Raw genomic sequence first — 15,488 nt, 5'->3', positions numbered from 1 at the left:
AACAAACCAAGCAACCCTTAGCCATCAATGACCCTTTTACAAAAAGCATCCGGTCTTACGGCTCTAAAAACATCCTTTATTTTAACATACAGCTGCCAAAGCTAATACAAACTCAAATCGATTACCTATATGGATTATTGAATTATTCAACTAAGAATTCTTCAATTCAGTGTAAAGGACTTTGAGATGTAGCTTTTAAAGGCACATTATAAAATACAAATTAATATTATTATAAACACGATTAATATTATTATCTTCATTCATTCATTATCTAACATGACTTAACAATGACACACATACAGTATCTTACCACAATTATTAACCTTGGCTAATATTTGGTATAGTACAAACACAATTGTTCATCGTTCGTCCGTGTTTGCTCAATGTACATTAACCGGTGTTACCTGATACAACTGTTGACTTCTCAAATGTACCAGCACATAAAATGAAAGGAATAATTCACCCAAACATGTTTAAATAAACAAATAAATAATAAGTGAATTGAAACTAAAACATATATATCTAATATGGCAAACATTGATATTCCTACATCACTTTACTGCACATACATTTATAGGTCCCAAATTTTCATTTGTGCTCGTGTGTCTCTGGAAAAATGTCCTCCAACTGCTCACAAGACACGTGAGAACCAATTTTGGTTATAAAATGACTGATATTTTAATAAAAAAAACGTTGCATTAGCTGAATAAGTCATACAGACTTATATTTAGTCATTTGCTAAATCACTAAATGTAATATAGGCCTACATCTGGGATATGGCACGAGTGTGAGTAAATTTGATTCATTTATGCCTTTGCATTTCTTTTACATTAACTATGATATTAAATGAAGTAGATGTATTGTTCATTGTAAGTTTATATTCACAAACTAATGTTAACAATACAAAAACATATCGCAAGTGTTACTGTACATTCAAACAAAGACACAAGAACCGTGAAACGTAAACAAGTGATCAAACCTATAGATATTTTACCCAAGCTGAGCCGAACGCCCTCAATGTCGCCCAAATAACCGAATGATGTTGAATTACATGGTTAATTAATGAATGCCCGTGCTAGAGCTCCATACAACAGCGTTTAAATCACACGGCTAAATGTGCTCGCTACCAGAGACTGTGTCACTGTGATTACTGTGCTGCAAACTAGAAACGCTTTCCCGCTGTCACCCACAAGCTTCGATCGCCCGCTGTAAGCAACCACTCCAACACAGCCTTCATACATACTATGCTACTATTAACTGATCTGTATGTGGGAAAGAAAACAACATCATGCTATATGGGAGCCTATCCGACATGCTAAACCGTTTGCACTAATACAAAGCTCTGATTGGTTCGTCAGTAAATGAGAGCACCGCGGGCAGCTCGAGAATTTTTCCGGCTTGCTAATGTGTTGCATCCACTTGACTGACCATCACGGGTGAGTCATTTGCAACAAATAGCCGTCTCAACATCAGACCTCATGTCACAGAGAGACATTTAGACATTTACGACCTTTCTGGTTACATTGCAGCTGGTTTTTAACCAGACTCCCATGAGCACAGGTTGAATTGAACCGTCGCTTTGCTGTCGATATGCGCAAACAAATCGATGTGGCTCTAAAGGACTCCGTGGGGTGGACGGGGGAGACGGAGACGCTAAGTATTCGAGCTGCAAGGCAAATTGTTTGCTTTTTAGTTCCATGAGTGAGATTTACTACATGGCACGATCTGCTCAAACCTGATTTTCCCAAAAGCACATCGTACATTGTTATTACCGTTGAGGTTTTGACCAAATGTATACGTGCATCTTTTTTTGATGGTGGTGGTGACCAACAATAGTACTAGTTGGTATTTATGGTGGAAATTATAAATAATTTGGTGACGCCACGTGAAAAATGTACTATATTGTATGTTTCCTTAGTATTTACCATAGTATACTCAAATATATGAGAGCACAGTTTAGAGATACAGTAACTATATGAATTGTTATAGTAATTTTACTGTGGTAAAGTATAATTGCTATAGTAAACTGTGGTATACTGTTTTATACTATATACTTCACTTTAGTATACTTGCTATGATACTCTGCAGTATACCACAGTTTACTAAAGTATTTTCTCATTTGAGAGCAAAGCCAATATGAAGAGAAATATTAGAGAATCTGTTTAAAAAAAATTGAATATCATTATATTAAAGATGACATTACAGAAAAGCTTATACAAAAACAAGTTTTTAGCAGTTAAATCAATATGTTCAAATTGTTAAAATAATTATATATAACTGATTAGTTGACAAATATATCGTAAATGTGCAGAAATTAAGAAAACACCATAACAATGAAGATAAATCTCACTTTTAAATATGAATCATATAAAATAATACATAAACATTTCTTTCTCTAAATGTTCGAAATGTCACAAACCACCTATACTGTTTAAAATCAAATCAAATATGATAATAAAATAATGTCGAAACAACCGTATTTACATCAGTGAGCCCCTTTTCTAATGCTTGTAAATAATGCTTGTAACCATAGGAACTATAACTAAAATACCCCCAAATGTCTTATAATTGACAACATTATTTAACGAACATATCTATTTGTCAAATCTTTTAATGTTTTTCAAACGTACTTAATTATTTACAGTATAACAGTGTAAGATTCCAGTACAGCTCCTGAAGGGCTATTATTCTGACTGCCCTATAGTCGAACAGATAATGGAGGCCGTCAGGATGACTACAAAACCTTATGGAGATGTGTCTAATCAAGGAGGTACCACAGGAGCAGGGCTAGAGACCCCTAGTGTAGTGCCTTTCATTTGGATTCTGGTCACACAACATGTTAACCAAAACAAAACTGACAACCGTATTCTGCCGCTGCGCCAACACATGTGGAACAAAAGCCCGAATACAGAGACAAGCACATGAAGGTATTTTCTTTTGGTTTACAGTTATCTCACAAAGAAGCGGAAATTCCAAAATGTTTTACATAAGAATTAGTCTTGCCAACACATAGTCTCTGGATTTATGTGGAACGAGAAACACCCACAAAACACACAGATCCAGGAACAGGCCGAGCCGGTTTTCCTGAGCAGACCACGCACAAACGCACACAGATGTAAAGCCATTGTGTCTTGTAGCAGACGTACTCGCTTCCTACAAGAAATGAACACAAACACACCTGCAACCTACGGATATGTTTGGAATGCAAACTACTGCATAGTATTAACTAAAAAAAGTAAGCGAAGCCTTCGTATCATGCATTGAAGCATGCAACACAGTAGTATGCTAGTATTCAAGAAAAGTAAAAAAAAAATACCCTGATCGCAAAAAGAGCAAAACTGTTGCATTAAACATTTACATGCATTCGTGAACACACAGACGCACACACACTATGAGCATTCTGGGAAATGAAAAAAAACTTACAGTATACCACATACACACTGACAACAACAAAATAAAGAATACATCAAATCATTAACAACCCTGTTACAGATGCACACAAAGGATTATAAACACACGTTACGAGTATCATGAAATGAGCCTCCCATCATTTCAGCACCACTGGCCTCTGACTCACCCGGAGGGGACGTAACCCATAGCAACACCCACAGTTAGAGGACCGCTTGACTCTGGGAAAGATGCGTTAAGCATTCCATACAACCACAGATACGTGAGAGGGTTTAGAAATCCTATACGTCTATAAAAGATGTGACTTTGATTAAATGAAAAAGAGACAGAGAGAGCACTTGAAGCAGAAAGCTCGCCCGCCGCTGTGGTCTGCCACTTTGGATCAGACAAGAGCATCTGATGGCTCAATGTGAACGCTGACCAATAATAGAAACAGTTTGGCGAGAAACCCAGAGGAAGAAGGGCAAAGGAGAGATAGAGAGAGCGGAGAAATGAGAGAGAAACCAGGCCGAGGAAGACCTCCGTCTGAAAGCCGATGGCCTTAGGGTTCATCATTTGCTCCTCCGCTCTCCTTCCTATTCTTCTGAGGGATGGAGGTTGAAATGCTAGCCTTTCTCACCCCAAGAATGAACCCAGCTGCTGGGGGTCCGTGTAGCTTTATGTCCTCTAAATCTCTTAAAAAAGTACAATTGAAACAGCTTTGACAGCTCATATGAACATGTGGTTGTCTCTTTACTGGGCTTTATACCAGACGCAGTCTAGACTTCAGGCCGACTAAACATTTTTTTATGTTACTTAAAGATAAAAGGCTGAATGAGAGCCACAGATTAGCCTGCTGTCCATCTTAACACATTGTTTAATATGATGAAAATAGATTAACCTTCTATGCATCCTCGTATGCTCATATTCTCATCTTCTGTTAAGTTCAGGTTTATCGGTGCACGTTTTTCATAAAGCCCACGTTAATGAGCGTTAATTGCCAAATGCCCTATCATGCTTTTTCCACAAATGGCTTTAATACAGGTGGGCAGCATTAGACGTCAAAACCTCAACAACATCAACCAAGAAAGCAGAAAGTTGCAATTCCACCGAAAATGGTCATTTACAAATCCATCATATGATGTATGATGCACTATTAAAGCACCTTTGTTTTTTTGGGGAACTTGACAGACTTTATCAAATGTAGTATTGTTTGCTTTATATAAAAAGGAGTCGCAACAATTTTTAAAGCTATAATCCATAACGTTATCTCTATTTGAAACAAAAAAGCAGATGTGGGTTCAAATTTAGAATAACAAAAAATCCACCAAAGGGGGTCGAGCTTTCGCCTACGTAGCATCTAAACTCTGGAATAGTCTTCCCGATACTATGGGACGATCAGACACACTCGCCTAATTTTAATCTAGATTAAAGACACATTTTTTCAGCCAAGCATTCACTTAATGCACAATATGCTAAATAAACCACCAGGAGACTGCTGACATTAGATATTATTTACTAGAATGATATAACTTGTTATATAAACACCATGCACTGTGCCGTGTTTGACCTTTTTTGTGTTTTTTTATTGATTTATTTTTCCTGTAAAGCTGTTTGGAACAATGCACATTGTGAAAAGCGCTATATAAATAAAATGAAATGAAATCGAATTGAATCAAACTCACATTTCTTGCAATTCCGACACTGTGAAAACATTGTTGCCGCCTTATACTTTTAAGTACGATCAAATTGGCTTAAGTTACTATTTCAAATGTCAATATTTTTAAGTTCAAATGTTTTACATGACTTCAAATCTTGTTAAAAAGTCCAAAACTACATTTGCAGCATTGACATTTAAAACAGTAAGTTGAACTGAGTAAAAAAACTCATATCAAACTATCTGACCGCTCGAATTATTATGTCATGTTGGCTTACATTATTGTTATGAGCTAACATACAATTTTAAATACAGATTTGTTCTACTTGCTCAATAGTTTTGTTCAAAGTATTTTTCTTTAAATTTGAGTTATCGTGACAGATTTGTCATTTTTGACAAACTACTCTTTTGATAGACTTAAAATGTTCCTGCAATTTGCTGACAAAGACACCTGACTGGAGTTCTAGTCGTCTCGCAGCTGAATGTGTTGGATGTTTCGCTGGCAATGGAGATCTGGCAGAGTGGATTGTGGGTTTGCTCAATCTCCATGTGAGGTGTGTGTGTGTGAAACAGCTCATCGATAAGACGAAGTATGTGATCCAGCAACAAATGCTTCTCGCATTGCTCATCTCTCATTCAGATCTAACCGGTTTTAGACAAAGAATGGACTGCGGGAATTCTTAACACGTTTATCAAACGAACTGGGTGTGAAAGCCCTTCTGATTCTAAATCATGCCTATAGTCATTGTAACTTGGAATACGAACAAACTGGTGGCTTGCCCTAAAGACAAGCTCACCTGACCCCAACCTTATTAAAGGCCCATTTACACCGGGGACAATAAGTATATAAGTATTCTAGATAAGTATGTACTCTAGTCTAGTATATAATCTAGATATTTATATACTCTGAAAAAGTTATTTTCAACCCAGCTTTGGGGTGAAAAACGGACAAACCCAACCGTTGGGTCATAAATAAGATAGGGCTGTCTACGCTATCGCGTTAACGCATGCGCAACATTTTTTCCAGGTTAACGCTTTAAAAATATTCAACGCATCCGTTTGTTTTGTCATTCTTTGTCTGCGTTACATTATATAATCACGCTCTTATTCATGTAAAGGTTGTTAAACCACTTGAGCACGATTTGAAACAGTTCAAATGCAATTAATTCAAGTTAAAATGCATCCAATCACACGTGGAGAGACGTGACAGACTGCAAGTTCAGATGAGTCTCAGATGCCGTCCGTCTGGTGTCTCCCGTGACCGTGTAAGATTGGATTCTGTTGAGATTTAAGGCGAGAGTATCTGATTTCCTGCAAAACCGCATTACATCAGCATGTCAATGCGTGTTTACATCAGACGCTCAGTGAATCTTGTGCATCCGTGTCACGTTCTAGATCTTTCTTGTAAAGACAGCACTGGATTTCTATCGGTGGTTCAGAGCTGATATATTTGAATAGATTGATTTTTAACAGTTTCCCTGAACACTTTTATCGTTTACCATTGTTAGAACAAACAGATCACTATTCTAGAAACTCCATTTGCGTCACCTTCACCCAACTACATTCAAGCAAAGCGCGGATCTATTAAAATGCACTGGAGACTTCCGAAAGTAAAGTTTGGAAGAGTATGAGTCTATAGTTCCTGATGGAGACAGTCCTGCATTTACAGTATCTCTCCTTATTGCAGGAACTGTAATAATAGCACAAACACATCATCAGCTACAAAACATTACAGAAAAGTGCTGGAGCATCTATACGATATACGCTAATGGTCTATGGCCGTTGCAAACTTCCATAAAGTGAATTGATTATTAAGATGCATATAGAACAACAGTGGGATGCATCATTTATCACAACGTAAGGCCGATTTCTGCTGAGGTCTGTAATTGTTTGGGAAGACGCTCGGATCGAATGCGAACCGATGGTGTGGATCTCGGCCGCCATCTGCCTTGTCTAAACGGAGACGAGGTCACACAGATGAATATTTCTAAGCTAACCATATTACACACTAAAAACGGCACGGATGGCTAAAATATGTCTCAAATCTAGAAAATGTTCATATTTGACCCAACCGTGTAGGTGTCATGGTCCCGTAAACATATCTTTAAAACCGTACCGGCTTAAGTATCATGATACCCAGTACTATCACGATACTGTGCCGTGTTCATAGTTTAAATCTACAAACCAAATTAGTTTAATACACAGATCTAAATGAAAACATTTTGTATTTACTATAGTAAACCGTATTATGTTGTACACTACACAATATTTTGTAGTATTTACTACAGTAATGGGATAAATTGTAGCAGATACTGTAGTATACTTCCATATTTACTTTGTAAGACTCAAAAACACTAGGAATGTTAATAAATACTAAAGTACGGAAGAACATTTTTACGTGGGAACAAAATGTGAGACCGTAATGTTTATAAAGGAAAACGTTACGCTTACTTTAAATGTGAAACTCAGGGTCCATTCACAAACTGCGCGGAGAAGTCGAGCCGCGGTACTTGCTTCCAAAGCGTTTTGGAGCTCACCCTCATCTGGCGTCTGCCGTTGCTAAGCAACGGTTGAACATGCTTGTCGTTAAGACAAGGTATTAACAAAGGATTTATGGATTATATCATACGCACTGAAAAGACCTTGTGATAACTTTGCAACTAGATTTATTTTTGCTGTGATCATCTGCGTCTCCATCTTCGCTGAACTTGTCCACATCGTGCGAGATTCTGAAAAGTTCAAATGCGGCGCCAAGAAAAACGAGCGTTTCGCCCCGTATGCATGTCTCTGATCATTCGCGCACGCTTTCCGTACGTCGAGATTTAAAATAATATATAATAATAATATATGCTACATAACATACAGTTCAACAAAAATAGCGTAAAAAAATGTTGCGCCATCGCAGGTATTTGGATGCTTTAGCATCGCAACGCTACCGTAGCACCAATACACCAAGCAACCCTTGACATAATTCAGCATAAGTTATTAACACCCAATAGTTGGGTTTATCCATATTTTATTCAACCGTGGGTTACAACCCATCAGTTTAAAGACCGTAGTTTGATTGCTTTCGCATATTCTGACTCATTTTGAGGTATCATTCGTGCCTGTACAGCTTTGGGGGAGATATGTTTTTATCTAAACAGCTATGCTATTAATCACATTCATAAGCATGGGGAGATCCCATCTGCTCACAGCATAAATGATATAATCAAGAACTCGAGTCGGTATTTTGTAGCTGTAAGTATGTGCTTTGACTTCGTGGATAAACTGAAAATGATGCAACACTGTATACGGGGAGATGGTCTCCGCAGCCCGTGTACCATTTAACTAACAGACTGTCTGTCAGTCCTACAAGAGCCTGAACGTTTATGACCTCCGCTGCCCTTCCTCATCATTTCGGTCTCTGCTGCATTTACGGCTGTGCTGGATTACTGCAGGCAGGCAGGCAGAAATCCCCGTCCTCATGTGGACGTTTGCACGGGGAGGTTACATAATACTCTATAATCCCCAGATAGTCCGTAATGTGTGTGTGAGAAAGAGGAATATAGAGAGAAAAAATGTCAGATCCACCCAAAAACCATCTCTCTCTTTGTGCAAGTGTCGTATCTTTCAATGTGCACACATCTAACCATCCAACGTTCGGTCTCGCTGATGGCACAGAAATTTCACACGTCGACTTGAAATCACGGCTGTCAGGATAAACAAGGTCGCTGTGGCATGTGTGAAGGACAGGGATTGAATGCTGACTCCATCTATACGTCTATGTGTGTGTTCTCTGCTACAACACGGAGAGCTGTAAACACACACACACAATAAATGTTTGAAGTGAATGTGCCAAGACTGTATAACTTCGTTCTTTATTACGTCATTATTATTTACACACACGTGTTACCACACACTTGGCTCTTGTCAGCTGTTAAGCAACTGTTTACACGGCCGACTGTTGTTCATCTCCTGCAGCGTGAATGCAGCACAGCGCTGTGGGAAAGAAATGTTACGCCATTCAAATCAACCTGCTTCTGTTTCTGTGTTACCCACAACAGTGACTAAACTCGGAGTGCCTCACAATCTTCAGTTTAGATGTATTCATCTCAATATGTCAAGGGCCGTCATTAGATATGCCCCTGCCGGTCAATAGTTTGGACACACTTGAGAATATTTCTTTGTTTCTTTGATCTATTTGTTTCTCAAGAAAATGTTTATATAAACTCATTCGTTGCATTCAGTTCTTTGCATTTAGTTCATTTCAAGGAAAATACTAAATATGTCAAAAAAGCGGTAAACTCGTATTCTGGAAAAAAAATGAATGAATGAATAAAAAAGTGATGAGTCCGTCATCGGGTTGTAAAATAACCGACGCTGCAGTTGTTTTAAACCTTTTCTGGGTTTTAACCATTCCAATAGCTGCGTTTGTGCCTTTATTACCCATCGAGGGGTTGAAAAAGCTCAGCGACAACTTTTAGCGTGTACAAACACTCTGATCTCACAGTCATTTCTAACTATTTTACAAGGTGGCTAATTCATAGAAATGTGATGTAAATCATACAAAAACACACGTGACCCTGAACAACATAACCAGTCTTAAGGGTTTATAAATTACGATTTTTACATAATCTGAAAGCTGAATAAATAAGCTTTCCAGTTATTTTTGCTTTTGTTAGGATAGAACGATATTTGATTGAATCTGAAATCTGAGGATCTTTTGTTTTACATATCTACGGTGAAATTTCCAAAATATCCTCATGGAACAATGATTTTGGCATAAAGGAATGCCAAATGTTACATACAATGTTATGGCTCAAAACAAAACAAACCAACTGCAGTTCGATTGATGAGATATTTCATTTTGGAATCAAACTTTTCAAATGTTCCCGTGCTAGCTAAAGGGTAACTCCGACGAAAAATGAAAATGCTGCCATTAGTTACTCACCCTCAAGTACTTTCACATCTGTGCGACCTCCATTTTCTCCAAAAGTGCAAATGAATGTAGTTTTGGAAGCTTTCTGACTAGATTGCAATTGCGTTTTTGGGAAACAAGGAAGTCATACAGCTTTTAAACTACTTGTGGGTGAGTAACTAATGGCAGAATTTTTGTTGGAGATGACCTTTAATTTAGCCTTTTTGTGGTGATTCTTAAAAAAGAGCAATACTTAACCCCCCAACCCTAACTCGTACGAAAACGAGTAAGTTCATACAAATGAGTTAAGCTTATAATAGATTACAATTACAAACTGCCACAAGATTGTGTTTGTACAAACAACGGCCATTTGAAGTTAATTTAACATACAGTCCGGATCTTAATGCATTTACTTTGGTAGCAAATAAAATACTGTACATCTTAAAACCGCTGCATTTGCTGTACCCGGATCCATACCTGGATATTCATTTACGGTTCAAACATAAGAAAAAACAACACCTCAACACATTCCATTTCCCCATCGATCAGTCAATCCAACGTCATTTTCCTACCGTTAGATCTCCTACAAACATCTAACGCCGCAAAGATGCCTGCATTACCTAGAGACGTTTCTTCTCATTTCCAGCTATTGTACCATTCATGTCAATGTCATCTACATCTGTTTATCTCTCTTCTGATTGTGTGCTGTGTGGATTCATTATCATGCTTCTCCAGAACACACACGTTTTCGCAGATTTGTAACGCGGCTCCACAATATGTCTGATTGTTTTACAGCTGGTGACACATAAGATGTAAAAGATGAGTTGTCTTGGTCAAAATGAAATCGAGTGCTTCTGGCAACTGAAATGCAAGTCGAAGTTTTGCACACACACACAGACGTTACGTGCAGAAACTGTAGGAATCTCTTTTACGCTGGACCCTCCCATATTCTTTCATTTCGTTCTTGTTCTGTCACTTGTTAAACAGCCACACCCCCAAACCACACCCACCGTAAATGATTCTCAAAATACTAACCTGTTTGATTCAATTGGTAGAGCGTTGTGTAAGCACAAGATCACAAAGGTCAAAGGGTCAAATTCCCAAAGAACGACACGCATACTGATAAAAGGTACAGCTGCACGTCGCTTTGGAATAAATGTAAAATGTGTTCCCTTAACGCTGCCAAACATCAATTTCAGAGACTCGAGAAACCCGGGCAATGATCTGAACTGCAGAACACATGCAGAACATTTTCCCATTTTGCCTCCTCTTTATGGGTACAATCCATCAGTCTCTTCCACTTTAATGCTGGTATTTACCAACAGGGTGAAACGGGCACGCTGGTGCCATTTGGAGGTGAAACTCTATAATCCTTTACGCTATTAACACAGCTGGTGGTGCGGGTTTACACTTGTACATCCAAAAACCTAAATGGGGATAGAAGAAGAGCTCAGTTTGATACGGTTTCATCGGGTCATCTGTTTGGCTAGTACCTATTAATATAGTTTTATTTTAGATTCAATTGATACTCATATTAGTTTCATTTATATTGATATTTTATTGTATATTCATTGTATTAAATGAAATTCAAACTACTGAACAGTTATTGATTCTTTCTACTATAACGTCTGTTTATGTTGTTGCGCTGAAACAGTCTATATGGCATTAGTTAGAGGACGCTGTATATTTTATAGCACCAATTTTGAATATTATGTACACCTATATGATTAAGGGTCATTTACTCACTTATATGTAGTTACATCGCTGTCCTTCTGAAAGTCTGGATGTTGAAATTAGCTGTTATGTTAAATATGACTAACATAGACAGTGACAAAGATAAACGGCGACTTATAATGATGAATGAGTGAATGAATGAAATCACGAAATGTGGATATACGAGCTTTCAGAAGCGGTATCAAAACAGTCAAATAAACATGTAACTATGGAAGTATGTTGTAACCAAAAGAAGTTGCATTTTAGCATCTTCATCGTAGAATTTGTATAAAGGTTTTCTTGTTATTTTATCAAAGCATCTTCATGAGGCCCACCCTGAGACAAACACCATTGGAGGAGATCTTATGGGCTGGTTTTTCTTCGTTATGTAGTCCGAGTCACCCATTTTACAAACATTTGTTTAAGACAGAGTTTTGGAATGAAAGAAAGCATCCGGACATTTTTTTTGTCTAATGCAAGCCGGATCCGACTCCGGAATGACATCATCAACATTGTAATGCACTTATTTTTAACCGCCAGACATTTGACAAGCTACTGTGCTCGACCGTTCCATTTAATACGCCCCTGCCAACAAGATGAAATACTTCCATCTTCTAAAAGACAGAAACAGGACGTTACGAGCAGAAAGCGTGATTCGTGCAAGAAGCTATCGGGTCATGTTTTTACTCCACATTGCTGAACTTTTGATGCTCTTACGTCAATACTTCTGATCGCAGAGAGCTGGCGGCGGTTAAATGAAGCTTATTTCTGCATGCATGACATTCATTTTATTGATAGCCTGTACACAAAACCACAAGGTCCTTTCGTCCAATCGCAACCCCAGCCCGCCATGATAATGAGAGGCTGGCGAGATATTCTGTACAAAAGGGACAAATATTCTGTGCCACAGAGCTTCATCACCATCTGAGTTGTTTACGTAGACACAATTCCCCACCGCCACCTTCACCTGTCCTTTATTAACTAAATAAGCTGGCACACTGCCCTTATATTGTTCATTAGCATGAAATATAGCTCAGCGTTGACAGCAGGATAGGATGTGCGACGGTTAACACCTTTACAGTAACTGCTGATTCACGTTTTCGATATGCAACAGAAGCATTTCTCAAAATGAACCGACACCCGGAGGAATATTTGATAAAACCTTTAAATAAACCTTCAATAATCTCATTACAGTCAGAATGCCACAAAGCCCCACTATGCCCTGCCACACCATCGTTTTAAAACAGTCGAGGCGGTTATTGCTTGGGTTGTGAGTGACGGAGCTGTTAGACGTCCATCACGTCTTTATACGGCTGGAAGGCCCTCGGGAGGCGATGTGGCATGCGAGGAGAGACTTATTTGGGATAGATGAAAGGCTGAATTAACCTTTCATATGTTCTAATCAAAGGTTGGGTGTTTGGACAATGCGTCCCAGTTTCTCATTATGTGAACTGTGGAATTGAAACCTCTGGGTGATTTCCATATCAAAGCGCTGAAAATTTTACTGGAATTACAGTCAATGCTGCTCTCCAAACTATGACAAGTTTCATAAGCACGATTCGTCAGAATTGCTACAATCCTCACAGTGGCATCGGCTCTGGAAAAAATAAAGTCCTGCGAACAAACATAAAGATAAAAGATCATCTGTAATAATTAAAAAATTGCATACAATGAACAGCGCAAACAGTTACCAGAAACAATAGCAGGTTATAAAAACTGTGCTGTTGAAAACACATCAATACAGAAAATAATTGTAGTAATAAAAAAATAATTATAATTGCAGTGAGAAAAAATTACAAATAGTTCTAATAAAAACCAGTCCAAATGCATCCATAACAAAAAAGTCATTACTTGTCACAACATAGTCAAGTTTACCAAATGAACAACAAAACTAAATAATTGTTGTTGGTTTATTAAAAATAAACACATTTATTTGTCTTTTTCTACATTTGGAGGTGATTCTGCCTCAAACAGACCAAACCGTTGATCAATTAACTGTCAAACGGTTCGTGATCAGAGCGTTTACACCGGTTTTGGTTGCATCGGACACTTGCAACTCAACATTGAACACCCAAACCTCAACCGTGGTAACAACCGTCATTCATCAAAAACACTCTAAATCCAACAGATAACTTACAGTAACAACCATATTAGAGCATAAATGAAGCCAGCAAGAACTTAAACCCTAATCTTTCAAAGATAAAACAAACAAGAAACACAGAATTGAATGGTAACTTTCAAACTCTTGCAATATTGTTTGTTCAGAATACACTGTTGGGCAAACCTTCTGACGCATTTTAGCCAAACTCGAGTTCAGTCATCAAAATAATCTTTGTTAGAAAAATGTTTAGGCTACTGTTCTTTAGTATATGCAAAACAATCATTTATTTGGCTCCTTCAACTAAAAATTCTATGCTCAAGTGATTTATGTATCATTGTAGGGAGCAAGTTGGATTTTTTCACAGTGTAGCATCTCACAAATGAGAGTTTCAGAAGAGATGTCAACAATGTCTCAAACTGAGCTCATTTGTCCAGTCTGCCATAAAACAAATCGATATTATTGAAAATAACACTGTATATGCCTCTTCAAATTAAGCCAAATCCAGATTACTTTACCTCTACAATCTACATTCATTTTATACATGAAAAGTGTAAGCGATTTCCTCTTCAATTTCATAAATGTAAAAACATGTTGCCATGACATAAATGATATCCTATTTTAAGGTATATAGTAAAGCAAAAGGCAGTACAGGTAGAGATGAAGCATGTGGTGGAGTGAGCACGGATGGGTTTTGCCTGTGGCAATACTGCAACATCATTTCCGTTTTCATCTATATTCTCCTTGCGTATATACTGTAGCCACTTCACTTCTCTATCTATTATTCACACGCTTTGAATTTCATATGAGCACTGTGCATGAGACATGTCCAAAAACCCATCCACACATGCACACACCGAGCCTTCTGAGGTAAACAAAGAGATTCTTTTTTGTTCAATTGTGACATTGTATAGAAAAAAGGGTTCCTGTATGTCAAACAAGAACCTAGATTCTAGCGCCCGGTTCGATCAAACTCCCTAAGATAAGATAACCAAGACTTATATCGTAAAGGGAGATGTTGCAACTAACCGGCGGTCCTCGGCTGCCTCTGATGTAATTCCTTGCACAATCCCAGAATCTGCTCATTTATTCAACAATCAAGCATCCTGTTAATGTTATCCTCCTGTACCCCTTCACCATGGCAACGACTCTCGCATCTACATGCTAATAACATTCTCCCATCTCCATAACAACTCTCTGACATATTGTGCATCTCCCCTCCTTCTGCTAAGAATACACTTGTTCGGCCTATCAATAACACCAAGATATTCCGTGTCCATGGTAACAACCTCTTCCATCATGGCCTTGCAAAAGCACGGTGCAGTCACCTCGCCGTGGTGACAAGAGTGTCCTGCGGAAAGGTGACTCCCTCTCTGTGATCGATACAAGCTTTAATATCACAGCGGTGATCTTACATTTATATGCTATGTGCAGCACGTTTGCAACCCACCAGCCCTCGGGCCAACCCTGAACTTCTGACATGAAAGCACTTTAAGCTCAAGTCAAGGTACAGGGCATGTGATGAAACCACTAGGGGCAAGAAAACAACAGATCTTGTGAATGATGTTCGGCAAAGTACTCCCGCATGTTCCCGGGGTGTTTTATGAAGCATTTTAACAAGAAATTACATTTGGGTCTTAGTGGAATTGATGAACTTTCGGTAACTCTCACGTGATTCCAAAACCGTGATTTAAAACATAAAATGTCAATGGATTAAAATGAATGGGAACAGG

At 38.2% G+C, this 15,488-nt stretch overlaps 1 protein-coding gene across 1 annotated transcript in view; it reads right to left on the bottom strand.

Annotated features, from left to right (window-relative positions):
• Positions 1 to 15,488, bottom strand: part of magi3b (membrane associated guanylate kinase, WW and PDZ domain containing 3b) — a gene marked incomplete at both ends in the record, with an annotated part of 75,608 nt that overhangs the window by 59,227 nt on the left and 893 nt on the right. The gene's annotated exons all lie outside the window — the stretch shown is intronic.

The sequence above is a fragment of the Barbatula barbatula genome (assembly GCF_947034865.1).
Source record: "Barbatula barbatula genome assembly, chromosome: 7".
Classification (NCBI taxonomy): Eukaryota; Metazoa; Chordata; class Actinopteri; order Cypriniformes; family Nemacheilidae; genus Barbatula; species Barbatula barbatula.
The sequence above is the reverse complement of the archived record's forward strand: the minus strand, read 5'-3'. Positions and strand labels throughout refer to the sequence as shown.